Source organism: Eubalaena glacialis, chromosome 13 (genome assembly GCF_028564815.1).
Source record: "Eubalaena glacialis isolate mEubGla1 chromosome 13, mEubGla1.1.hap2.+ XY, whole genome shotgun sequence".
Classification (NCBI taxonomy): domain Eukaryota; kingdom Metazoa; phylum Chordata; class Mammalia; order Artiodactyla; family Balaenidae; genus Eubalaena; species Eubalaena glacialis.
The window spans coordinates 64632955-64658533 of NC_083728.1; the positions used below are offsets into that span (position 1 = coordinate 64632955).

The window sequence follows — 25579 nt, forward strand, 5'->3', positions numbered from 1 at the left end:
GCCAATAACTACAGGGTGATAATAGCTTTACATATTGTCCAGCTCAGATGACACAAATACGTAAGGACACATAACTAAAACTTTCTAGAAAAGGAAAGAAAGGCTTTAACTAACTCTTTCCTAAAGTGTGGAATTCAAATGTTATAAGGCATGATTTTGGATGGTGCATTGATATGGCATTAAATAACAGTGAACCACTGAACAGTGAACCACTGAAGAGTGAACCACGTAGTAAGAAAGTCCCCATCCTAATCCTTCCAAGTCCATCAAGGAAAAAGACCCTGGGGTGCTAGACTGTCTCTAACACTTAGCAATTTTCTTTCAAACAAAAAGAAAGAGCAGAACTCTGGATGGGCCACAGTGCACAGCCAGAATTTAACAACGTTGTTTAGATTTTATTATATTTCTTTTTGAGGTTCTTTCTTTTTATAAGAAGTAATATCATTTATAGTAGTGATAGAAAGTCGCCTTTTAAAACAACTTTATTGAGGTTTTAAAAGTCATTTAAGAAAAATATTATGTAAATAAAAGGGCAGGTGGTCTTCAAGGTCAGCAAAAATCCTGAAGGTGGTTCTCAAGTGCCTAGTGTCTGGGCAACACTGCTTTCACACCTGGGAGTGATTTCAGTTGGAATTCCAGACATTAGAAATAAACTCCTGCAGAGAAAAGAATAAATTTTTACAAGAGGTCAAGTAAGGTCTTGAGCTCAGTGTAAGAGAAAAGTCTAGAGGCATACAAGGGTGGCTATGGCTTGGTTTGAACCATTAGGAGTCCAGGAAAATTAGGGAAAACAGACATGTCACCTACTTAGTACTCTCCCATGTTGGTGTCTGGAATTCAGATCCCCAGTGAAAAACCAAATGAGGTAAATCAGTGACAGAACTTTCAGACCTAAGGCATTGCTTGGTAACCTCACCAGAGGCTTTGGAGTCAATTATTCACAAATAGAGAAGACCCATGAACTTTTAAGAGACTAAAAATGATCCTCTACCCTTGCATCTCTATACCGAAAGAAGTTCCCCTTCATCACTATCCCTGACTCACTCTTCAAGTTCCTTTCCTTTAGTGACCCACTCTTCCCAGTTTCCTGTGCGGTCTTCCAGAAATATTTGTTAGGTGGGAACACTTACTCCACACTCTTCAGGTTTCCATGTTGGGGGGAGCTGCCCCAGGGGAACACTCCTGACCTCAGGTCCCGCCCCTCACTCACTCCTTTGATCCTGATTGGAGGGTGCATCAGTGTCCACTTTCTGGATTGGTGGAGCTCAACCACTGAGAGGCCACCTTGCAGCGCATTTTCTTTGTCCTTCCCCACACCTCCTCCCTAGACAGCGAGTGGGTGCGTCTGTCCCCCAGAGCCCCAATTTCCCTTGGCTTAGGGGTCCAGGGGCTCATGGGGGGCAGGGGTGTGGAGCTAAGAGCCCATCCTCCAACCCAGCATTTCTCACTCGATAATATCCCTAGAGATCACTCTTTTCCAGCATATGGATCCACCTCATTCTCGCAATGGTTGCCTGGTGTTCGGTTGGGTGGCTATGCCACCATCTACTCCACTAGTTCCCCACTGATGGCCATTTAGGGCGTTTCCAGACTTTTTGCTACTCCAAACTACACTGCAGTGAGCATCCTTGCACTTATTTCTTTGCACGCTTGTGTTAGTATTTCTGAGGGGCAGATTCCAAGAAGTAGAGGTGCTGGGTCAAAGGATAAGTACATTTAATTTATTTTACTTTTAATTTTTCAATTCAATTCAAACTTAATTTACTGCAAAGCATACTGGACACTGTTAGTGCTGTGCCAGCCTTGATCTGCAGAGGGTTTTCAAAGGGTATAAAGTACTGGACCAACTGTCATGTATGGACTGGGTAGGTAGACAAGCCTTGATGTCATGTTTTTTGAGTTAATAACATCCATTAGTTCCCCCAGAAGTATAATCCTGGCCTATACAGACTAGCCTCTGCCGTCCCCATGGCCCTTCCCAGCGGTGCTCTCTCCTTCCCGTGTTTTCTCCTGCACTGGGACTCTGGGACTCTCCCTCTCTGGAGACACTGAAGAACAGAGTTCCCTGGGCTACAGATGTTGCATGAAGGCCAGCCCAACAAACGCAGGGTGGCATCACATTCGTCTTTGCCATTCACAGAAATTTATTTTCCCTTCCAAAAATGTCATACTGAACGCTGATCCCTCTGGCCTCCCCTTGTCCTTGTGGGCTTCAGCGCTCTGCCAGCCAGGTCTGGCCTCAGCTCCTTGGAGCAGAGCTTCCGGAGCACCCTCAGCTGGCTCTCTCGCGTGCTGTCCGGGTCTCAACTCGAGCATCCCCTCCTCAGAGAAGCGGCCCTGATCACCCAGTAGCCACGCCCCTCCAGTACTGTGTATCCCATCAGTATCTATCCCATCCCCCTGGCTTATTTTCTTTGGAAGAGTTTCACTGTCAGAAAGCATCTTATTTGTTCACTTGATTATTATCCATTCCCCCTCTTTCTCTGCTGTGCTGGGTGTGCAGAAAGCTATTTGCTGTCATTTCTAGTTCTAGGAATGTAGAACTATAAAGGCTCTGGAGAACTCAAAGCCCTGATTGTCCAGAGGCAGGAACTGAGGCCAGAAAGGGCCATGACACGCTCAGATCCCACAGCAAAGCAGGAGCAAGAGAAGGACTAGGGGGTCTCCTGGCCCCCACTCCAATTGCCCTTTTGACCTCAGTGGGAGACCCCTCACAGGGTGCACAGCAATCTTTCAATAGTCAACAACCATTTCCCAAAAGCCTCTGTCACTTTCAAGCATAACTTTCACCGAGCAGTCCGAATCATGTTGTTTTTCCTTTGGTGATTTCTTCAGGGGCTGAGCAGGACATTCTGAGAGGCCACCTGGGTTGGGGTGTTTACCTGTCTGAAGGTGGGAGACTGTACTAGATGAGCTTTAAGTTCCTGTCGAGAAATCAAAGTCTTATGATTTGCAGAACTTCTCTTTTAAAAATGTTTTGATCTACATAATACATGTGATGATTAAGAAAAAAGAAGGTAATAGAATCAAAGGCATATGATGAAAACCACAGCCTCTGCCCTACCCCAGTCCCGATCCCCGGAAGCAATCTCTCTTAGCACTTTCAGCTGTTTATTTTCCCCATAGTTCCATATGTCCAAACAATATTCATACATTTCTCTTCCCTGATTCATCTGTTATAAACATTACTGACTTCCTGCCTAAGGAAGAGTTTCTTTCACCATCATCACTGTCATCTTTCTACTCCCACCATCCCAATATAGTATTATCACACATCGATAATTCTCATTTACGCTATGATCACGCAAATGTTGCACACTGCAGGGCCAAATAGTGTACTATGATTGCACTTTTTTCTTAAAAACTCTTCTCTTCCCTAGCATTACTAATTGTCTTTTCCCTGCTCTCTCTGTGGCTCTGTCTATTTCCCCCATTTCTTCAGTTCTTTCCAAACTTCTTATCACTCCAAGACTTCTATTGCAGAACCCCAGATGCAAAGCAATGCACAGTTTCAGTTGCAAGCCTGTAATTAGACTCCTCCTTTGCAGTGTACTGTCTCAAGCCAGTCCCTCTCTTCCAACTCTGTCCTCCCCTGCTCTCTGCCAGGCGCAGCCTCAGCAACTGCTGCTGTCACAGGACAAGCAAGACAAATATTCTTCAGGCAAGACCAGCAAATCTGCTCCTAACTGTGACCGGGGCACAGGATGCCAGCATAACCTCAAGACATGTAGGAGACAAAGCAGATCCCTGGGGAGGGGGTGTGCTCAGGGGGGGTCATCCCACATGAAATGAGACTCCTCATGATTAAAGGTCGAGTTGCAGTTTACACAGTGTATCTTGTGTTGGATCTTCATGTCAACCCTGTGAAGCTGGCAGGGCAAGGTATCATTATCCCCATTTTACAGATGAAAAACTGAGGCTCACAAAGGCATCACATGATTCGCCAAAGTTCACAGAGTTGGGACTCTAACCTCTGGTTTTCCAACTCCAAATCCAGGATATTTTTATACTACCCACCTTCCTGCTCCCATGCTTAGAGCCTAATGAAAATCAGGCGAGAGGGCACAGGCAGCATCAAGTCATCTTTGTATGCTTCACCTTTGGCTGGATTTCCCTCAAGCTTTGCACCAGGCAGGGGGGATTTGGGAAGGCAGCGTCTCTCTGCCCTGGCCATTAGCTAAAGTCGAGATATGACTGGGCTCATTAAGAGAGGACTTCATTAAAATCTATGCTTTAGTCATCATTTGTACTAAAAATAGAATTTCTTGCATTTTTAATCCTATTAGCTCACCGGCCCAGCTGAAGCATGTGTTGTCTTTATTTAGTCTGAGATTGGTTTGGACTTTGGATAGAGTTTTTCCCTGATCACTAAAAGGATTTATTCAGACACAGTAGAATGGACTCAGTTCTGTTTTCTAAATTTATCACCCCTTTCCACCCAGAAACTCAGGTGGATCTCGCCACCTTGATTTAGGTGCATTGTAGGAATCATGGTAAAGCATTTTCAGACTGAAGGCCTAAATACTCCCTATTCTATAAAACACCCATAACAATAATCACATAAAATAATAGAGAACACAGAATATTAGAACTTAAGATTTCTTCTTAAGGCAGAAGAATCAGCAGCTGGAATAGAAGGAGGAACAAATGGGTTTCCTTGCGCAGGAGCAAGAATCCCCTGGGGCTCAGACCTGGAGCGAGTAGGGGCGGGGGAGGAGGGGGCGAGGCACTGGGAGGTGTAGGTGGGGCTATGGAAATTCTGCACACAGAATGCAGTGTTCGTGGTTCAGTGAACTTCAAGTTCTAAAGGCTGATGGTTTGGGATAAGGGATGGTACTCCCAGAAATGTCCATCCAGACCTCCGATGACAAATAGGATATGCCAAGAACTGGCATCTCCTCGCTGCCTCCTAAGTAGCAGTGCTGTCCTACTACACCTTGGTCCAATGTTTGCTTGAAACGTGTGTGCACGTGTGTGTGTGTGTGTGTGTGTGTGTGCTGCACATCTAGCACTGGGTGTGGAGAAAGTCCTGCTGGTGACTCACCGGCCCTCCCTCCCCCAGAAGCAACTTTTGATCTGTCGTTGATGGTGGGACATCACCAGCAGGGTCTTCCAGGTGAAGAGAAGGCCAAGGGACCTTCCCACGGGTGATGTGAGTGTCCCCTCCTCTCCTTCCCTTCAGAAAAACACAAATCCCCACCACAGGGAGCCCCGGCCCCTGCCTGCTGTTGCGAAAAGGAAGCTGCTTTGGCCACGTTCCATTACGTGCAGGGGAGCGAGAGAGTGAGCCCGCAGCTTCCCGCAGCTGTTAGGATGACCACTCGACCACCTGATTCTAACCCCACCCTCGGGAGTTCTCCCTACAACTTAAACCACGGCCCATTCTCAGCTGAGTCGGAGCCTTTTCCCGGAATTGTAAGCAAAAAGACAATCCTGAGGTCTAGAACCTTTCAAAACAGACCTGAGATGTTTGGTGTCTGAGGTTTCCCCAGCCCAGAAGGGCTCCACCCACGGGCCCCGCTCAGAAGGCCAGGGAGGCTCTGGGCGCTGAGCCCCGGGGAAGGCCAGCTGGTAAGCTGTCTCCCGGGCCCCACTGCCAGAGGGACTCCAAGGCCCACTCTGGAGCTGGCGGTTCTGCCCCAGGCTGGCTGAGACCCCACCCCTCCACCACATACCACCCACAGCACTCAGAAGAGACAGTGGCTTTGGCCTGTTTTCAGGAAGGCAGAGGTCAGCTCAGCCTCCTTCCTGCCCTGGTATCTGGACACCAACCAGCCCGAACGGCCAGGCGTCCAAGATGCCCTGGGGATGATGGAAGCCCTTCGCCCTGGGTGGCCCAACTTTGTGCTCACTGGGTCTGCGGCTTCTAGGCACAGAGCCAACGCTTGCCTCTGTCTGGAAATGAACACTGGGATTTGGCAGTGCTCCAGGGCAGAAGCCACTGAGGACGATTCTGCCTGAGTCTTTCAATCCACTGTAATAATAATAACTACTATATCAGCAATAATGATAGCCAACATTTATTGCCTAGTATGGGCCAGGCACATGTATTAACTTACGCATTCCTCACAAAAACACTACGCTATAGGTGCTATAATTAGCCTCATTTTATAGGTAAAGAAAATAAGGCTCAGAGAGGTTAAGCAACTTCTCTAAGATCACACAGCTAGTAAAGGCTGGAGCTGTGATTTGAAGTTAGACAATCTGCCACCCGAGAAGCCACCATGTTGCCCACCTTAAATCTGAATTTCTCTTCCCTTTTGGGATCCTGTCATCCTCCAGCCTGATCAGGAGATGGGTCCAAAGTCCTGGGGCCACGTGTGGCTTTGGATGCTGGCCATCGTTACATGTCAGGCAACAAGCGTTCATTGAGCACCCACCGCTTACCGGTCCCTGGTGACACGCGGGTGAATAAGGCAGGCTCCACGTCCCGTGGGAGCTGCCAGGTACATAAAGAACAAGGGCGTATAAATAAATAAACATGACGTGATGACATGCGTGCTATGAGAACGTAAAGGAAAGTGTGACTAGCCCCGTGCTGGGGTCGGGGCAGCATCAGAGGCTTCATGGAGGAAGCGACATCTGGGCTGGGTCTCAAACGATGGGCGGTTTGCCAGGCAGAGCCGTGGGGACAGGGTGTTGCAGGCAAAGGGAACGGGATGCTCCGAGGTACAGAAGCATTACCAGTGTGAGCAGGGGGTGAGCTGGGCAGGGCCCGGGGCTGAGCCAGAACTCTATGCCGGGTGAGAAGCTCGATGGGGCTTGGAAGTTTGAGTGTTATCCTGGGGGCAGTGGGGAGAGGGGGAAGGCTTTGAAGCAGGAAAGGAATAAGATCTGCCTCTAGAAGAAAAACATCCCACAATCAGGAGGACGGATTAGAAGGAGACGAATTGGGGGAAGCTGTCAGAGAAGCCCTGGTGAGAAAAGGAGAGGGTCCAGATGAAGGTAAAAACTGGGAGGTGAGCAGAGGGGAGGGATGGAGACCCTTCAGAAGGAGAATCAGCAGGACCCGGGGACGGGTGGGGCATCGGGCAAAGGATTCTGGGGGCTCAGAGTGGCCGCTGGTTCCGCTAACGTGCTTGGCTTAGGGCAGGAGGAGCACATTTGAAGGGTGAGGGAAACAGTTCACCGGTGTTAGAAATGTCTGGTTACCAACGGTGGAGATGCTCCCGGGCAACTGGAAATATGGGCGGCACTGTCACCCAGGAGGAGACAGGAGCTGGGCACAGAAATCCCTGTGTCGTGGGTGTGTGGATGGGAGATACAGCCGCTAGTAACTATGAAACAGCACCAGGGAGAAAGGGCTGGGAGAGAGGAGGGGTCGGGGGAAAACCAAGAGCGGATGGTGGGACCCCAAAGCCGAGAGAGAGAGACAGAGTAGGAAAAAGGAATCAGGATGGAAAATTAGCTCACTGGCAAACTTGGTAATAACAATTTTAGTGAAGTAAACTAAAGCCCTTCTTTATTTTTCTCCTCTTAGTACCTCTCATGGCCCGATGTTACGTTGTAGTTGTCATTTGGGGGTTAACTTTCCCTCCGGCCACAGTGTCAGGGACCTGGCAGGTTCTGCAGGTCGGTATTCTCAGCACTTACAACAGTGGCTAGTTTATAGATGGTGCTCAACAAATGTGCTGAATGAATGAAGCAAAGAAGGAAGGAAGGAAAGAAGGGAGGGAGGGAGGGAGGGAGGGAGGAAAAGAGCCAGATTTCAAGGGGCTAAAGCGCTAAGAAGTCAAGAAATGTTAACGAACATTGTAAATCAACTATACTTCATTTTTTAAAAATATTGAAAAATAAATTTAAAAGGAGTCAAGAAATGGAGCCAGACTTTTCCTTCCAGTTTGGCAATACAAGAAGAAAGAAATATTTATCAAGGCTCTGGAGTCCCTCCCCAAAGAGAGAACTCCAGGCCCAGATGGCCTCACTGGTGAATTCTGCCAAACATTTAAGGAAGAATAATACCAACTCTACACACACTCTTCCACAAAATCGAAGAGGAGGGAATGGCTCCCAACCCATCCTATGAGGCCTGCATCACCCTGATCCCCAAACCGGGCATGGCATTCCAAAGACAGGAAAAATACAGACCAGTATTTCTTATATTCATACATGCAAAAGGTTTTAACAAAGTGTTATCAGCAAATTGAATCCTCCTATTAAGAAGTGGAATCTCCACTAAGATCAGGAACAAGACAAGGTTGCCCACTCTCACCACTATTATTCAACATAGTTTTGGAAGTGTTAGCCACAGCAATCAGAGAAGAAAAAGAAATAAAAGGAATCCAAATCGGAAAAGAAGAAGTAAAGCTGTCACTGTTTGCAGATGACATGATACTATACAAAGAGAATCCTAAAGATGCTACCAGAAAACTACTGGAGCTAATCAATGAATTTGGTAAAGTAGCAGGATACAATATTAATGCACAGAAATCTCTTGCATTCCTATATACTAATGATGAAAAATCTGAAAGTGAAATTAAGAAAACACTCCCGTTTACCATTGCAAGAAAAAGAATAAAATATCTAGGAATAAACCTACCTAAGGAGACAAAAGACCTGTATGCAGAAAATTATAGGACACTGATGAAAGAAATTAAAGATGATACAAATAGATGGAGAGATATACCATGTTCTTGGATTGGAAGAATCAACATTGTGAAAATGACTCTGCTACCCAAAGCAATCTACAGATTCAATGCAATCCCTATCAAACTACTACTGGCATTTTTCACAGAACTAGAACAAAAAATTTCACAATTTGTATGGAAACACAAAAGACCCCGAATAGCCAAAGCAATCTTGAGAATGAAAAATGGAGCTGGAGGAATCAGGCTCCCTGACTTCAGACTATATTACAAAGCTACAGTAATCAAGACAGTTTGGTACTGGCACCAAAACAGAAATATAGATCAATGGAACAGGATAGAAAGCCCAGAGATAAGCCCACGCACATATGGTCACCTTATCTTTGATAAAGGAGGCAAGCATATACAGTGCAGAAAAGACAGCTTCTTCAATAAGTGGTGCTGGGAATATTGGACAGGTACATGTAAAAGTATGAAATTAGAACACTCCCTGACACCATACACAAAAATAAACTCAAAATGGATTAAAGACCTAAGTGTAAGGCCAGACACTATCAAACTCTTAGAGGAAAACATAGGCAGAACACTCTATGACATAAATCACAGCAAGATCCTTTTTGACCCAGCTCCTAGAGGAATGGAAATAAAAACACAAGTAAACAAATGGGACCTAATGAAACTGAAAAGCTTTTGCACAGCAAAGGAAACCATAAATAAGACCAAAAGACAACCCTCAGAATGGGAGAAAATATTTGCAAATGAAGCAACTGACAAAGGATTAATCTCCAAGATTTACAAGCAGCTCATGCAGCTCAATAACAAAAAAACAAATAACCCAATCCAAAAATGGGCAGAAGACCTAAATAGACATTTCTCCAAAGAAGATATACAGATTGCCAACAGACACATGAAAGAATGCTCAACATCATTAATCATTAGAGAAATGCAAATCAAAACTACAATGAGGTATCATCTCACACCGGTCAGAATGGCCATCATCAAAAAATCTAGAAACAATAAATGCTGGAGAGGGTGTGGAGAAAAGGGAACACTCTTGCACTGTTGGTGGGAATGTAAATTGATACAGCCACTATGGAGAACAGTATGGAGGTTCCTTAAAAAACTAAAAATAGAACTACCATACGACCCAGCAATCCCACTGCTGGGCATATACCCTGAGAAAACCATAATTCAGAAAGAGTCATGTACCAAAATATTCATTGCAGCTCTGTTTACAATAGCCAGGACATGGAAGCAACCTAGGTGTCCATCATCGGATGAATGCATAAAGAAGATGTGGCACATATATACAATGGAATATTACTCAGCCATAAAAAGAAATGAAATGGAGGTATTTGTAATGAGGTGGATGGAGTTAGAGTCTGTCATACAGAGTGAAGTAAGTCAGAAAGAGAAAAAGAGATACAGTATGCTAACACATATATATGGAATCTAAGGAAAAAAAAAAAAAAGGTCATGAAGAACCTAGTGGCAAGACAGGAATAAAGACACAGACCTACTAGAGAATGGACTTGAGGATATGGGGAGGGGGAGGGGTGAGATGTGACAGGGTGAGAGAGTGTCATGGACATATATACACTACCAAATGTAAAATCTATAGCTAGTGGGAAGCAGCCGCATAGCACAGGGAGATCAGCTCGGTGCTTTGTGACCACCTAGAGGGGTGGGATAGGGAGGGTGGGAGGGAGGGAGATGCAAGAGGGAAGAGATATGGGAACATATGTATATGTATAACTGATTCACTTTGTTATAAAGCAGAAAGTAACACAGCATTGTAAAGCAATTATACTTCAATAAAGATGTTTAAAAAAAAAAAAAGAAGTGGAATCTATTTCCCCACCCACTGAACCTGGCTGCCCTTGTGATTTCTTTTTATCAACAGAAGGCAGCAAAAGTGCCAATTCTGAGCCCAGGCCTCAGGAAGCCTCACACACTTCCTGTCTGCTCAGCTACCATGCAAACGAGCCCAGCCTGGCCTGCTGGATGGTAGGAGATTACATGGAGCATAGATGAGCTTTTCTCCAGCAAGGGCCACCTAAGACCAGCCAGCCCCCAGCTAACCCACCTGCTGGCCACAGAGACGTGACAGAGACCAGCTGAGCCCAGCCCATATTGCCCACCTACAGAATCATGAACTAAATGTTTTCTCTTTTAAGCCATTACAGCCTCGGAGATACTGCATGCTCAGTTCCAGACCACTGCAATAAAGTGAATATCACAATAAAGTGAGTCATGTGACTTTTTTGGTTTCCCAGTGCATATAAAAGTTATGTTTACACTACACTGTAGTCTATGAAGTATGCAATAGCATTATGTCTAAAAAAACAATGTACATACCTTAATTTTAAAATACTTTACTATAAAAATTGCTAACCGTCATCTGAGCCTTCAGCGAATTGTAGTAGTAACATCAAAGACCACAGATCACAAAACAAATATAATAATAATGAAAAAGTTTGAAATATTGTGAGAATTACCAAAATGTGACAGACATAAAGTGAGCAAATGCTGTCAGAAAAATGGTGCCAGTAGACTTGCTCAACGCAGAGTGGCCACAAACCTTTAATTTGTAAAAAACGCAGTACCTGCAAAGTGCAATCAAGAGAAGGGCAATAAAACAAAATGTGCCTGTGGATTTCAGGATGGTTTGTTACACAGCAAGAGATAACTGATACAGGGGAAACTCTGCATTGTTAGATTCAGAGTTCCTCAAAGACAGAAACCATGTCTTACTCATCCCCAGTGCCCAAGGTTACTTAGCAAACACTTGGTGAATGTCTGCTAGTTTGCACGGCTTTGGTGGAAGACCTAATAACCGCCATTCTGCCAATGACTGCTGTCTGACCCCCTCAATTAAAGAGCTCCCTGCTAGCTGCTGTCATCCAAGGAGCTCCCGATAATTATGCCACCCACTAAACCCACACCCCAGGCCCAGAGAAGGCTGGGACCTGCAGGCACTCAACATGTCATTCAGATTAGGTGGCTGAGGTGAGGCAGGTGTCAGACTCAGGGTGTTTGCCATCCTCACAGCCATTAGGTTAGGAATGTTCTTCCCTTCACAGAGCATCTCGTATTAGTGACTTTCAAGTAACCCTCAGGAGATCAGTGGCACTCACTTCAGCAGCCTTTTCATCTTTCCTAAACTGTCATTTCTGTGGGTGAATTTTGCCAGCAAGTTAGGGACTGGGAATCACTGCCTACGACTCAGCCAGACCCAAGGAGCCCCAGGACCAGGAAGCCAGGCCTCCACCTCCAGGTAAGTTAACCCATGAAGGGGACAAAGGCGAGAAAAACAGCAGGAAGTAATACGTGCAAAACACAGAAGAGCACAGACAGAGCCAGACTGGATCGCAGTCTAGCAGCCTAACAACTCAGTGCCTCAGTTTCCTCATCTGTACAATGGGGATGACAATGGTATGCCCACCTCCTAGGACCACTGGGAGATAACAGAGTGAAAGTGCTTAGAACAGCATCTGGCACAAAGCAAGTGCTTTGTACATGCACCGATCATGACCAGCATCACGGTCAAGGAGTTTCTTAGAACTGCCACCCCCAGACCTTTCCCCTCCCAACAGAGTTCTCTCCTTGCCCACTGCCACTTTCAGGTGGCAGTCATCAAGTGGAAATAAATCACCCAGCTGTCTCTAGAGGGGAAGAAGTGCAAACAGACAACAGGCAACTCAAGGCATGTGGACAGTTAGGGGATATTTCAGGCACCATCCTCACCGTGCTTGCGTCAATGTTCTCCCAATCATCCATTCCTGCACCACCTGCAGAATCTCAGGTATATCCGTGTACCACCTGTGTTACTAGTAGCCTACTCACTTTTTAAACTTACATTTTTATAAAAAGAAACCTTATATCACAACCGAAATGGAAAGTTAGCAGTCGCCTGCCATAAATAGAGGGTGCTGGGAAGAAAGAAATACAAGGAAAACAGAACAATGTTATTCAATTCCAGCTAGAAACTGTTGCTGCTCAAGACTCTGAGTCCAAGGCCAGCTTCCTTTCCCTTTGCTGAAGCAGGATGTCACGTGTGTTTGGGAAGTTCTATTAAAGACATATTAGCACAAAACTGAGATTTTCTCCTTGGAGGGTTGGGAGGGAATTTAAAAGAGAATGATTTAAAAGGGATTCTATCTTATTTAATGCTGTGTATCTAGTCCACCTGAAGTATCTGTGATCATTAATTTTCTGTGTCAGCTTGGCTGGGCCACAGAGTTTCTGTGAGGGTGTCTTTGTGGATGAGATGAAGATTTAAATCAGTGGGCTTTGAGTAAAGCAGATTGCCCTCCATAATGTGGGTGGGCCTCATCTGATCAGGTGAAGGTCCAAATAGAACAAAACACTGACATCCCCCTCACCCGTGAGCAGCCTTCGGACTTGAATTGCACCATCAGCTCTTCCCTGGGTCCCCAGCCTACCAGCCTAGCCTGCTGATTTTGGACTTGCTAGCCTTCATAACTGCATGAGCCAATTCCTTAAAATAAACCTCTCTCTCTCTCTATAAACACACACACACACACACACACACACACACACACACACATCCTATTGGTTCTATTTCTGGGAGAACCCTGCCTAACACAGCATCTCTCCATTGGGGTACCCAGCCCATACAGACTCACTAACCTGAGAGCTGGCAGGTCATGTCCTTTAACTAGGGGTTTGGGGGCAATAACAGGAAGGGATGCCCTCTATTAAACACCCAAGATCAGGCAGATGCTGAGCCAGCTGGGGAGCCATCCCCATGAACTTGAAATGACACTCTAACATTTCCCCACCAGCATGACCCGGGGGACTGTGAGGTCGCCCTGTTGGAAAGAACGGCAGGCCCCCAAACCTCTTGCCCTTCCGACTGGGGAACCTCTGATGACGTGCGTCTGCAGCTATAACACGGTCCAGCCGTGGAGCTGGGAAACAGACCCCACACAATGAGAACTGCAGACTCATGCAGTCTTAGCTGAAAGGCGCTGTGTGATCATGCAGAACCACCCCTGCCCCAGCCGCTGCCTGGATTATTTTTATAGCAACCAGTTTCCATTTGTATGGGCCCCAGGAATGGAGACCTCACCACTTCCTGACACGGCACCTGATAATTGGGCCCTAAGCATTAGAAGAAGGTTTTCCAAACTTCAGTCACTGGCTTACCTCCTTCCTGAGCACCACCATGAGATTTTACTTCATATTTGTCATTAAATAAACCCACTCTCTAACAGAAATACATGTATTTCAAGAAGAAATATTTTGCTCCTGGGAATGGAGAATCAGCATGACCTGCCACAGAGATGGATCGTGAAAATTAAGAGCCACCCCCCACAAAAAAGTTCACAAGTTCTGGTTCAATGCTGTTGTCCACCAAAGGGCTGAGTGAAGACCTGCTCTGTCTGGTTAAAGAAGGGAAACTAGAGTCGAAGAGATGTCTTCTCCTTGATGGAATCCCTGGTGGCCAGTGGTTAGGACTCAGTGTTTTCACTGCCATGGACTGGGTTCAATCCCCGGTCAGGGACCTAAGATCCCACAAGCCATGTGGCATGCCCCCGCCCCCACAAAAAAAAGGAAAAAAAACAACAGAGTGTGACAGCCATAAAGTGGAATACTACTCAGCAATGAAAAAGGAACAAAAGGAACAACATACTACATGTACAACACCATGGATGATTCATAAAACCTTATGCTGAGTGAAAGACGCCAGACACAAAGAGTGCATACTGCCTGTGACATTGTGACTTATAATAAAAAATATAGCTTTAAAAAAAAAAAAGAAAAAGGAAAACTAGAGTCGAAGAGGTATCTTCCCCTTGATGGAATCACAAGAGCTGAAAGACCATTGAAAAGGGAACCACTTTGTCATTGAGTGATTTAATGTCATTTAATGTCGTATCCAGCAGCACCTAAAATCACTCTAGCATCGTGCAGAAAACAGCCTTACGGAGGGCTCTGCCTTCCACGGATTCCAATTCTCTCTCAGGTGGTCCCCATGTGCCCTCTAGTCCTTCCCACCATCCCCCAGCCTACTCAGGTGGGCCCAGCCTGTCCCAGACCTAGGAGCCTCGCTTAGCCCCAGGGGCCCTGGCCCCCAGCAACCTGCTCCAGATCTATAGGAATTTCACCAGTGGAAGTTTCTTAGGAGCCAGAAACTAGGACAGGACTGGACACTGAATTAAAACCTGGGGAAGCAGAGAAACTGGAGCCCTCATCCACTGCTGCTGGGAGTGTAAAACGGTGCACCCACTTTGCGAAACAGTCTGGCCGGTCCTCAAACGATTAAACATAGAGTTATCATAGGAGCCAGCAATTCCACTCCTGGGTAAATACCCAAAAGAAATGAAAACACTAGCACAGAGAACTATACTCACTATCTTGTAATAACCTATAATGGAAAAGAATCTAAAAAATAATGTATATATATATATATATATACACACATATATATATATACACAATAACTGAATCACTTTGCTATACACCTGAAACTAACACAACATTGTAAATCAACTATATTTCAATAAAAATTTTTTAAAAAGGAAATGAAAACACATGAGCAACAGAAATGTACAGGAATGTTTACAGCAGCATTATTCACAATAGCCAAAGGGTGGAAACCACCAAAATGTCCATCAACTCATGAATGGATAAACCAAACGGGTTATATCCACACAACAGAGTATTATTAGGCCATAAAAAGAAAAGAAGTACTGATAGACTCCACAACATGGATGAACCTTGAAGACATTATGCGAAGTCGAAGAAACCAGACCCAAAAGATCACACAGAGTACGATTCCATTTATACAAAATGTCCAGAATAGGCAAATCAATCGAGACAGAAAGCAGATTTGTGGTTAATTAGGGCTGAGGGGGATGGGAAAATAGGAGGGTGATCTCTAAAGGGTATGGGGGGGGGTTCTTTTGGCCGTGGTGAAATGTTCCAAAATTGACCGTGGTGATGGTTGCACACATCTGTGGATATACTAATATACACTGAACTGTACACTTTTAAAAACTCATTAAGAAAGAGATTTTTAAAAATACAATGAGAGAGCTCTGAGTTCACTGGAGGCTGGTATCTCAACACCCCCAACCCCCTGGGTCTGACACAAGGACACCTAAGAGCCCTCTGTGGCCCCGGAGGTGGGAGGGAGGGTAGAAACCATGGGTCAGGACCTCAGGCCTTGAGTTGGTCTGAGCGAGAAGTCCCGCCCCACCCACCATGGCGCCCAAAGGTGACCATCCCACACCTACAACTGACCACCCACCCCCTAGGGCTGGGACTGAGCCAGCCCCTCACTTTCCAGGACACCCCAAGAGGTGGGGAGCATGTGACCCCATTTCCCAGCCATCTGTTCCGAGCATACAGTAGGTTCTACTCGAGGACATGAGGACAGGGACCACTCACTCAGTCCTGACCCTCACAGAGCGCCCCAAAGAACCAGCGGGATGAGTCAGGACCCCAAGCTGTGCCCTTCCTTCCCCAAGGCGGGGTGGGGGGGAGGGGAAGAAGACTGAGCTTGCTTCGCCCCCCGACCCAGGGCACCAGGATGTTTGCACGAGCCGTTCCCTGTCTAGAAAGTTCTTAGATCTGGGGGTGAATGGCTCCTTCCCTTCATTCAGCCTCAACTCCAAAGCCCCCTCCTCAGAGAAGCCTTCCCAGACCATCCAAGATAAGTGACCCTGTTTTATTTTCCTTAAATCACTGCACATCATCTGCTGTTTTCTTCTTGACCTCTAGTCCCTTCTTTTGTTCTGTCTCGTCCCTCTAGACTGCAGGCAGGGGCTTATGTCTGTTTTGTCCCTGCTGTGTCCCCAGTGCCCAGGACAGTGCCTGGCACACGGTGGCTCGAGGGACGGTGACCTGTCGGGCGCTCTCCTCCCGACTCAGGCCTCACCCGGAAGGCCCAGAGCAGCGAGGAGGTGACGACCGGGAGAGTGTCCAGTGAGGGGCCCTCACTGGTGATGAAGGCTCAGCATCCTCCTATCCCTTGGGATTCTCACGGCCTCCGGCTCACCTCTGAGTGCAGGAGCATGAATATTCCAAGGCTCCTCATCCCCTGCCTGGAAACTGCAGAAAAAGCACCTGGGACAACACAGATGAGGTTGAGAGGGGCTCAGGCCAGGCTCCGGGACACACCTGGGGCCATGAGCCCAGGGAATGGGGAGCATAACTTCCCAGGCATCTCCAGACTTCTCAAAATTCCTGGGGAGAAGGGGAAGCTGCGAGTCCTTAGCAGCCAATACTCACCGCAGCTGGGGGTGGGCACATCACCCAGTAAAGGGGACCTGGATGGGTCACCAATGGTGTCAACACCACCACCATCATTCTGCCCTGTGTCCCACCTGTACTATTCATGACCCACACTGTCTTTAAAACACGAGTCTCGGACTTTCCTGGTGGCACAGTGGTTAAGAATCTGCCTGCCAATGCGGGGGACACGGGTTCGATCCCTGGTCTGGGAAGATCCCATGCGTGGAGCAACTGAGCCCATGTGCCGCAACTACTGAAGCCCGAGCGCTTAGAGCCTGTGCTTCGCAACAAGAGAAGCCACCGCAATGAGAAGCCCGCGCAACGCAACGAAGAGTAGCCCCCGCTGGCCGCAACTAGAGAAAGCCCACGCGCAGCAACGGAGACCCAACGCAGCCAAAAAAAAAAAAAAAAAAAAAAAACACGAGTCTCACTTGATTAATTTTTCAATGTGTATTATACCATAAATGGAAAATCAGTATCACTTGCCAAGCGACTGACATTTTACTAATACACTTTAAAAAAAATATGAGCGTATTACAGTTTATAACCTTGCCTGTATGCTACAGAAATCATCTCCAAATGCCTGTGGGCGTGTAGACCACACTCTGGGCGGGAGGATGATTAAGTCTCTTTTGGGCTCCGGCCTAGAAGAATGTGACCCCGTGTCACGCTGACATAAAGGGACGCTGACCATGCCACTTGGGCCTGATGCCCTCCAGGCAAGACCAACTGCAGGAGGGGGAGGGAGCCGCTGCCCGAGCCCCGAGCCCCTCTCGTCCCCCACCCCACCCCTGCCGCCCCTCCCTGGGGTGGGCTAAAAAGCAGGAGGCCGGGAGGACACCCTCTCTCAGCTATTCATGCAACAGATTTATTGAGCACCTACGGCACACTTAGCTCTGTGCTGGATGCTGGTGTTACCCCAGGGAACTCAACAGATCTGGTCCCTCAAACAAAGACCATCAGAAGTAATGGAAGTGATTACCGATTAGACAGAGGGTTCCTGTCCAAAGCAGGGTTCCCAGAACACCCTTCTCCATTCCACACACGTGTGAAATACAGGAATCAAGATGGTTTTGCCCAGGGGAGGGGTGGGCGTGAGTTCTGTTCTCTGTGACCAGGCTGTTAAGGGCACAGGACCCTCATGTGGTCCAGCACCCTTAGGACTGACAAAGCTGACTTTGGAGGAAGAACACTGGTGTCCAAGACACCCACCGGCACATCTGCAGCAAAGGCACTTTGTTGGCCCAAAGGGGCAGGATTGTTTCAAGAGAACGCATACATCTGTATTGAAAAAGAGGGATGTTGATGGGATATATCCATCCAATAGAGCAGGGTCTGTGGGGTCCATGAGACTTGGGTTCAATCCTAACCCAAAATTTTTAAGACTCCATTTCTTCATCTATAGGGCAGGGATAGTCCTTACCTCATAGGGTTGTTGTTCATCTTAAATGAGATAGAGGATGTAATGCACATGGCCCAAGCTGCTCTGCACCCTATAAATGCTATACTAATAGCAATGGTAAATTATTGCTACTAAGACTGGCAAAATGAAAGTCATTTTCTCCTATTCTCAAACACCAACCTAAAGCACAGTTCCCGACCCAGGTCTTTATGTGTCTCTCTGAATTCTCTTCAAAGGCCCAGACTCCCATTCCCAATGGTCTCCTCGATACCTTTCCAGGGATCTCATAATGGCCCTATTAGCACACCTTAAATGTACCACGTTGCTCCCTCCCCAGACCACCACTTGTCTGTTAACAGCACCCAGACGGGAAACCCGTCACGCCTGTGAGGGGGCCACAAAGGGATGTTTCAAGGGGCATGTTCCATGGGGGCTGGATGGCACACGTCCCGGTTACCTTGCCCCTGAATTACTGCACTGCTGCCACCTAGTCTGTCTACCATGCCCCCCCATCTCCTAAAGTTCCCCACCCCAAAACCTACAAAACTCGCACTGCTTACTGAATTCAGGGAAGACTATTTCATTATTATTGAACTTCATGTACACACGTAACCCATGAATATATTCTCTCTGTTACAAACAAGACTGGAGTCCCGTGGCCCATTCCTTCCTCTCCCCTCTCCCCACGGCAGCCACACTGATCGATTCTGATGTATCCTTCCAGACACTTTTCTTGCATACATGTAATAGGTATGAGGCCATAAGAATGCAGCGACATTTATAAATAGCCTATTTTTCCAAATATTGTTTTGCTACTTGCTCTTTTTTTTTTTTTTAGTTCAATAGTGTCTTATAGATTTTTCTATATTGGTACACAGAGATGAACCTCGAGATTTTTTTCTCTGCGATCCAAATTTTTTTAAAAATTTTTATTGAAAATATAGTTGACATACGATATGTTAGTTTCAGGTGTGCTACATAGTGATTTGACATTTGCACACATTTTGAAATAATCTCCATAAGTCTAGTAGTTCAATATATTACATCCCATGGCTTATTTAATAACTGGAGGTTTGTACCTCTTAATCCCCTTCACCTATTTTGCCCCTCCCACCCACCTTGAACCTTGTTCTTTTAAACTTCTGTAACATGACTGATGGATATTTAGTTGCTTCTAGGTTATTTCCACTTTTTTCCTTTTTCTCTCTCTTCTTCATCCCAACATTGCTGTGGGAACATCCTCATGCCTGCCTCCCTAGCCAGGTTCATTGGGATGTGGAGGGAAGCCCCCTTCACCTTCGCCCTCCCAGCTCTACCCCCCAGCCCTGCCCTCCCTTCCCACACCTTGCACTGCAGGCTAACTGCACGCTCAAGGCTTCTCAAGCAGGGCTCCTGCCTGCAACCTCTGCCTTTTCTTTCCCTCCCTTCTGCAAACCCGGAACCATCAGTGCCCAGGGAAATTCTAGGGACTCTTCCGAGTCCATCTCCAGTCCTACAGCCTTAAGGAAACTCTTGAACACCACGACATGGGCTTCCCTGAAACCCCATCTCGTGACCCCGGTCCTGGCGCGTACATCCTTGGACCCACCATCCTCTTCGCTAGACTGTAACCTGCTTTGAAGAGAGAGAAATCCCCCTTTGCCTACACAGCTCACTGCCCAGAGTCACTTAATAACAGCCATCAAGATGAAAGTGGGCAAGCCAGCCCCTCCCTCGGCTTTCCTTTGGTTCAAGCAAACCACAAACATCTCAAGCCACTTCCATGTATGATACATCAATATACCGACTCCTCCGATCCCTGGAACAACCATCCAAGGTCATCCAGGCGGCACGATGACCCTCACCAAAGATGGGGAGGACTCCCTTGGAAACTGAGTGGCGGGTTTGGTCTGAAGCTGAACATCGGGGCCTCTTTGCAGAAGATGAGCTTGGGTGGGGAGCTTACAGTTATTTCAGGTTTAGTCATGTCAAAAGGATGAACATCTCAGCCCCAGTTATGCGATCTCCCAAAAGGCAGTCACTCCTGCACTAAGATTTGTGCCAAATCCAAGGATCACCTGTGCTTATTAATTATACCCTTCCATTATTTAAAAAAATGCTTTAAAGTTTAAAATATCAACTTAAGTTTCACCCTGCACAGTAGTGAAACTATGGGTCTGTGTGCTGTTTGTGTTTTTTTCCCAACTACCAACTGAGAAAAAGACATAATTACTCTTTTTCGTTTCATGTTCAGCTGTGAACTTTTAAAAACGATCTTGGTTACCGCCAGTGACAACACAGTTTGGGAAACGTTCATTAGAATAAGATGAATGAGACTTTGGGTCATATTTATTCACTGCAAAATTTTTAAACTAATTTCATTTTAAGGAAAGAGAGCCCTCCAGAGAAGTTTGTGATCAGAAGCGCCAGAAAGAGAAATCTTCAAAGAGACTTCTCTATCAGGCAAACTTACTCGGTCTTAGGCTACAAGCAATTTTCACTGAGGGACTTAACTTGTCCATCTCTGCATCCTGCAGGGTGATAGATGTTTCACATCCAAATTTCTCAGAACAATCTTGATGCCAAATATCACACCGGCTACCCCTCCCTCAGCTCTAGACCCAGGAGTGCTAGGAAGCTTCTAGAAGCTGATGTCATCCAACCTGTCCGAGGAGGGCAGGAAGCTGGGCAATCTCTTCACCCTCAGTTCCCTTTTGGATCAACAGAAACCCAGCCTCCCCAGGAAAGTGAGAGCCCTAGAAATTCAACTATTCAGGTCAACAACTCCTTGTTAAACCCTTGAGATACCATGTGAACAAACCAAGTGTCTTCAGATGGGAAGACGGTCCTCCTCCAGCCTCCGTCTTCCTACTCACCCCCACCCCCAGGATGGACGACACCCCCAGAGCCCGACAGCTGTGGCCGGGAGCGACACAATGCCAGTGGGAAGTGACCCACTGCCTGAGCATGGCTCCTGGCCCACCTTTCTCTGATCAGCATCCCAGATGGATGACACATGCCATAAGGGTCCCTGACCCTGGGGACCTGGCCTGGAAACCCACTGACCGCTCCCAGCCATTAAGCTCCTCAGCAGTGAGTCCCCAGATCCAGATCTCGTCCAGGTACTGCCGCCAACTTGCTGAGTGACCTCAGGTGAGTCACTCCACCTCTCTGAGCACCCTTAGCTGGCAAACTGGGACTTTCTAAGGCCCTTATGTCCCTGAAAATCTTAGTCCATGGCTACCCTGAATGCAGAGCGCTCTCACCCCTCCCACCCTCTGCCCAAGGCTTGGCTGCCTGGAAGAGTCCCAGTGACCGGAGCAGAGCAGAGCTAGTGCTGCCATGGGTGTTGGGTTACCAGGCCGGCACTCTCCCTGGGTAGCAGCTCTGCCTCAGATATTTTTAGACTCCCCCCTCGGCCTGTCCCTAACAAGAGCCAGATACATCTGACAATTCGCCCCATGGGTCAGTCCTGCCAAAACTGCACTTCTGGGTCACTCCTGCAGGGAGCCAGACTCCATCGCTCCTGGGGTGAGAAAGGGAGCCTCCTCTTCCCACCACCCCTACCCCTACCCCCATCCTTCCCTGGACAAGATGAAGCCAACATCCAAGGGTCAGGCCCCAGTTCTGTCTAAGGCGCCAGCTGCCCTCGCTCCCTGTTCCAGCTGCTGCTGCCGCCAATCGCCTACGCCCAGTAAGACGTCCCCGGAGCCCATCCTCCTGCACTGGAGTCCTGTCGTCGACCTTTAACTGCCTTTTCTGGAAGGACTCTGCTCCGCAGTCCCAATGCCTGGGACCTCACCCCACCTTTGGGGGATGGCTGCCACCACCCCGTGGCTGGAGAGCCCACCCCCATCCTGCCTTAGCCCCCAAAGCCCATGTCAGAGGCCTCACTTGTCCACAGAGCTGGGCAGTGGCCGCATGTTGCAACACACACACACACAACTATCTGCCCCTCCCCAGGACAGTGGCTGCACTCCTGCCTTCCAGACAAATCCCGCCGAGCAGCCAGCAATCTACCGCCACCCCATCTGGCCTGGGAAGGCATTCATGTATTTTTGTCTCGACAGACTTCCCTTCCTGGTCACGTCTGGCACAGTTTACTATGACAAAGAGGCAGGCTCAGCTGTGCCCCTGTCAACCAGGAAGGCCGCAGAGGGCAGGAGAGTCAGCACAGGCCTGGGATGAGAAATTAGCCTGTTGAGTCTCCCCGTGAATCACCTGTTGCTGGAAAATGGAGAGGCCGTGCGCACACACTCGTGGTTTCAGCTCCTGCCCTGCAGATATTATGCACAAGGCAGAGAAAGGAAATCTAGGTGAAACACTCACTTCCATTCCAGTAACAAAGGGCCTTAGACATTACTTGTGTGTGCAGGGGAGTGGCCGGGAGGGCTGGATGGTTGTGCCCTGTATTTACAATCAGCGGCCACAGACCCCTCAGCCCCTCAAGAGCTGTGCCCTAAACTGGGGCCAGGAAGCCAGAAGAGGGCTCGGCCCCTCCCCTCTGGGTGGGGCAGTGCAGTGTCAGCCCCACCCGGCTGGCCCTGCCCTCACCACCCCCCACCGTGGGACACCTCTGCGGCTTCCAACACGAACACCTGTCCCCAGATTTCAGGTGAATCTCAGTTTCCCCACTGGAGGGACAGAGGCGGCTACAGGCTATGCGGCCCACGCCCGGCCTCCCCTCCCCCATTCCCGGCGGGGCTGGAGGCAGCTGATCCAAAAACCCTCAGTGGGAAAACAGGTTCCCCACGCCCCTCCCTCTGCTGTGGCCTTGGTATCTGCCAAGGCCCCCGTGGGTGTCTGGGCCCTGATTTCCCCAGGAGGGTCTCCCCCTGACTCTCCAAAACCCACCAGGGCATCTCCGGGTGGAAAAACGGGGAGGGCTTGCAGGGAAGCGGACGGAGGTTCAAAGCCTGGCTCTTGGCACTTAACTCGCTCAGGGACCTTGAGAAACTGACTTAAGGTCTCTGACCTGGCTCTCCCCACCTGCAGCCCAGGAGTGGGGATGGGCCGGCGCAGGGGGAGGCTTCCAGGAGCCCTGGAGGGCACGGGGCAGCGCGCTCCATCAGAGGCTGATGGAGAGTCAGCACGGGCCTGGGAAGAGAAATTGGCCAGTTGAGCCTCCCTGTGAATCACCTGTTGCTGGAAAATGGAGAGTCTGTGCGCACACGCTTGTGGTTTCAGCTCCTGCCCTGCAGATATCATGCACAAGGCAGAGAAAGGAAATCTAGGTGAAACACTTCCATTCCAGAAACAAAGGGCCTTAGACATTACCTGTGTGTGCAGGGGAGTGGCGGGGAGGGCTGGATGGCTGTGCCCTGTATTTACAATCAGCGGCCACAGACCCCTGTGGCAGCTCCAGCAGCTGCGGCAGCTCCGTCAGAGGCTCCATCAGCTTCTCTTCCCTTCCTTGTCCCTTCCAGGCTCCTGGGGAAACCCGGCTCGTGTCCCTTCCTCATCCGCCGTCCACTTCCTTACTGAGGCCAAATTCTGGGGAGAGGTGGCCAGCAACCGTGAGCGGATTCTGGAATTTCTAACTGAATCACACTGAAGCACAGAGGAGGCTGCAGACTCTCTGTTTAATTGTGGTAAAATATACATCACAGGATACTGATCATTTTAACCACTTTTAAGTGTAGAATCCAGTGGCATTAAATACACTTACAATGTCGTGGAACCATCACCACTCCCTATACCCAAAATGTTTCCATCCTCCCCAGCCCTGTACCCATTAGCAATAACTCCCCATCCCTCTCTGCCAGCCCCGGGTACCTCTGCTCCACTTTCTGTCCCTCTGAATTTGCCTATTCTAAGTGCTTCCTGTCAGTGAAATCATACAATATCGGGGCTACTGGCTTCTTAAGACCCTCTCCAAGCCCGTTACCTTACACCTCACTCTTCTTACCTTACACCTCACTTTTTAGACTGGCCTCTGCATTTCAGACACAACTCAGTTAAAAGATCACCCCACCTCACCCCACATACACATCTTTGCAGCTCGGGAGGGGGCACTGCCCCTTTTTCTCAAACCTGAAACGGGGCTGTCATTCTTGTTCCAAAGCAAGAGATGGGTCCTGTGGTCTGGTGGGAGGGCTTTGCTCTATGTAATCTCCCTCAGGCACAGGTGCCCCCAACTAACCCCCATTTACAAGCTTCCCATGTCAGTCCCAAATTAGGGCCTCCCTGGGGTATATTTAGGACCCTGGATTTGGGGAGAGTGTATAGTCCTCCTGTATACGAGCTCTAGGCTCCCCCTTCTCCGGACCCATGGGTGGGGCCCTCGTAGCCTCCCAAGCCCAACCGGAGTGGAGAGGAGACAGGCGTCATGCAAGCAGTGCCCCCAGCTCCTCCACTCGTCCAACCTAAGGCAGTTGCTCCCTGCCGCTGGGGGGCGCAACGGAGCCGCCGCCGGGGCCGAGAGGGGCCCCAATGACCCAGCCAGGGCGCAGCGGGTCCCGCGCGCTCCGTGAGGCGGGGGACCGTGCGCCGAGGCGCCGGGGACCTTCACACGACGAGAGGGGGGCTACCCGGGACTCCGAGAACCCTGGGAGTGGAGCTGGCGGGGGCGAAGGGAGTCGCCCTGACTCCTCCCCAAACTTTTCCCGCTCGCCTCGACGCAAAAGGCGAAGGAAGCAGTCCGGGGTGGGGAGGTGGAATTCGGGGTCCCGAGCGAGCTCGGCGCAGGCGGGAAGTCCGCGCCCTCTCAATCTGGCAGAGGAACAGTGGATTTTCGGCAGGGAGGGGCCTCGGCCCCTCCCTGTCCCCCCACCAATTGCAGGGACCTCTCTGGGTCCGGTACGTGCAGGGGCTGGCGACCCCGCTGCCCCGTCGCCCGCAGCCCGGAGCCCCCCGCTACCTGCGCGCGGCTCCCGGGCGAGACCCCGACTCACCGGACGCTGGCGGCTGGACAGAGAGTCGGGCTGGGGCGCGAGGCGAGGCCGCCGGACTGTTTTGAAGCTCTGGGCTGGGACTGCGCGCCCTCCCTCCTCCCTCTCCGTGGCGCCGAGCCGCCTCCCCACGTCCCCCCTCCTTCCCCGACCCCGCCTCCCGGGTCGTGATGTCAGGAGCCAGGAGAGCAGAGTGGGAGGGACCGCGGGAAGCGGGTGGGGGACACTGGGGAGAAAGGCCGGAGCCTGGGGAGCGCCCCCAGCCCCAGCCCGCCTCCCTGCGCTACTTTGGCCAAGTTTAGGGCAGAGCTGGTAGCGCAGTTCGGGGGAAAGAGGGAGAAATCCGAGCTTCCTCGCAGCTGGAAGGCTCTCCGCGCTGCGCTCGCCCGTACGGGTTTCCAGTTCCCCCTCCAATCCTGCCCTTATTCTCCCCCGTTCTTCTCTTCCCTTCCGATAAG

The 25579-nt window shown here is 49.1% G+C and overlaps 1 protein-coding gene and 1 non-coding gene across 3 annotated transcripts in view; one reads left to right on the plus strand and one right to left on the minus strand.

The window, feature by feature from the left end:
- EMP2 (epithelial membrane protein 2) overlaps positions 1–25226 on the minus strand; it is a 40839-nt gene extending 15613 nt beyond the window's left edge. The window contains exons 1-2 of one of the 2 annotated variants that reach the window (XM_061209318.1): positions 25125–25226; positions 23509–23724 (exon numbers count right to left, since the gene is read on the minus strand). The gene's annotated coding sequence lies outside the window, so the exon portion shown is untranslated. The remainder of the gene's footprint in view (positions 1–23508; positions 23725–25124) is intronic. The other variant, XM_061209317.1, reaches the window with a different exon arrangement.
- Positions 12781–12858, plus strand: LOC133104559 (small nucleolar RNA SNORD66). Its single transcript, XR_009703623.1, has one exon. It is a non-coding gene; the product is annotated as a small nucleolar RNA SNORD66 (small nucleolar RNA).
- Positions 25227–25579: the final 353 nt, after the last annotated feature.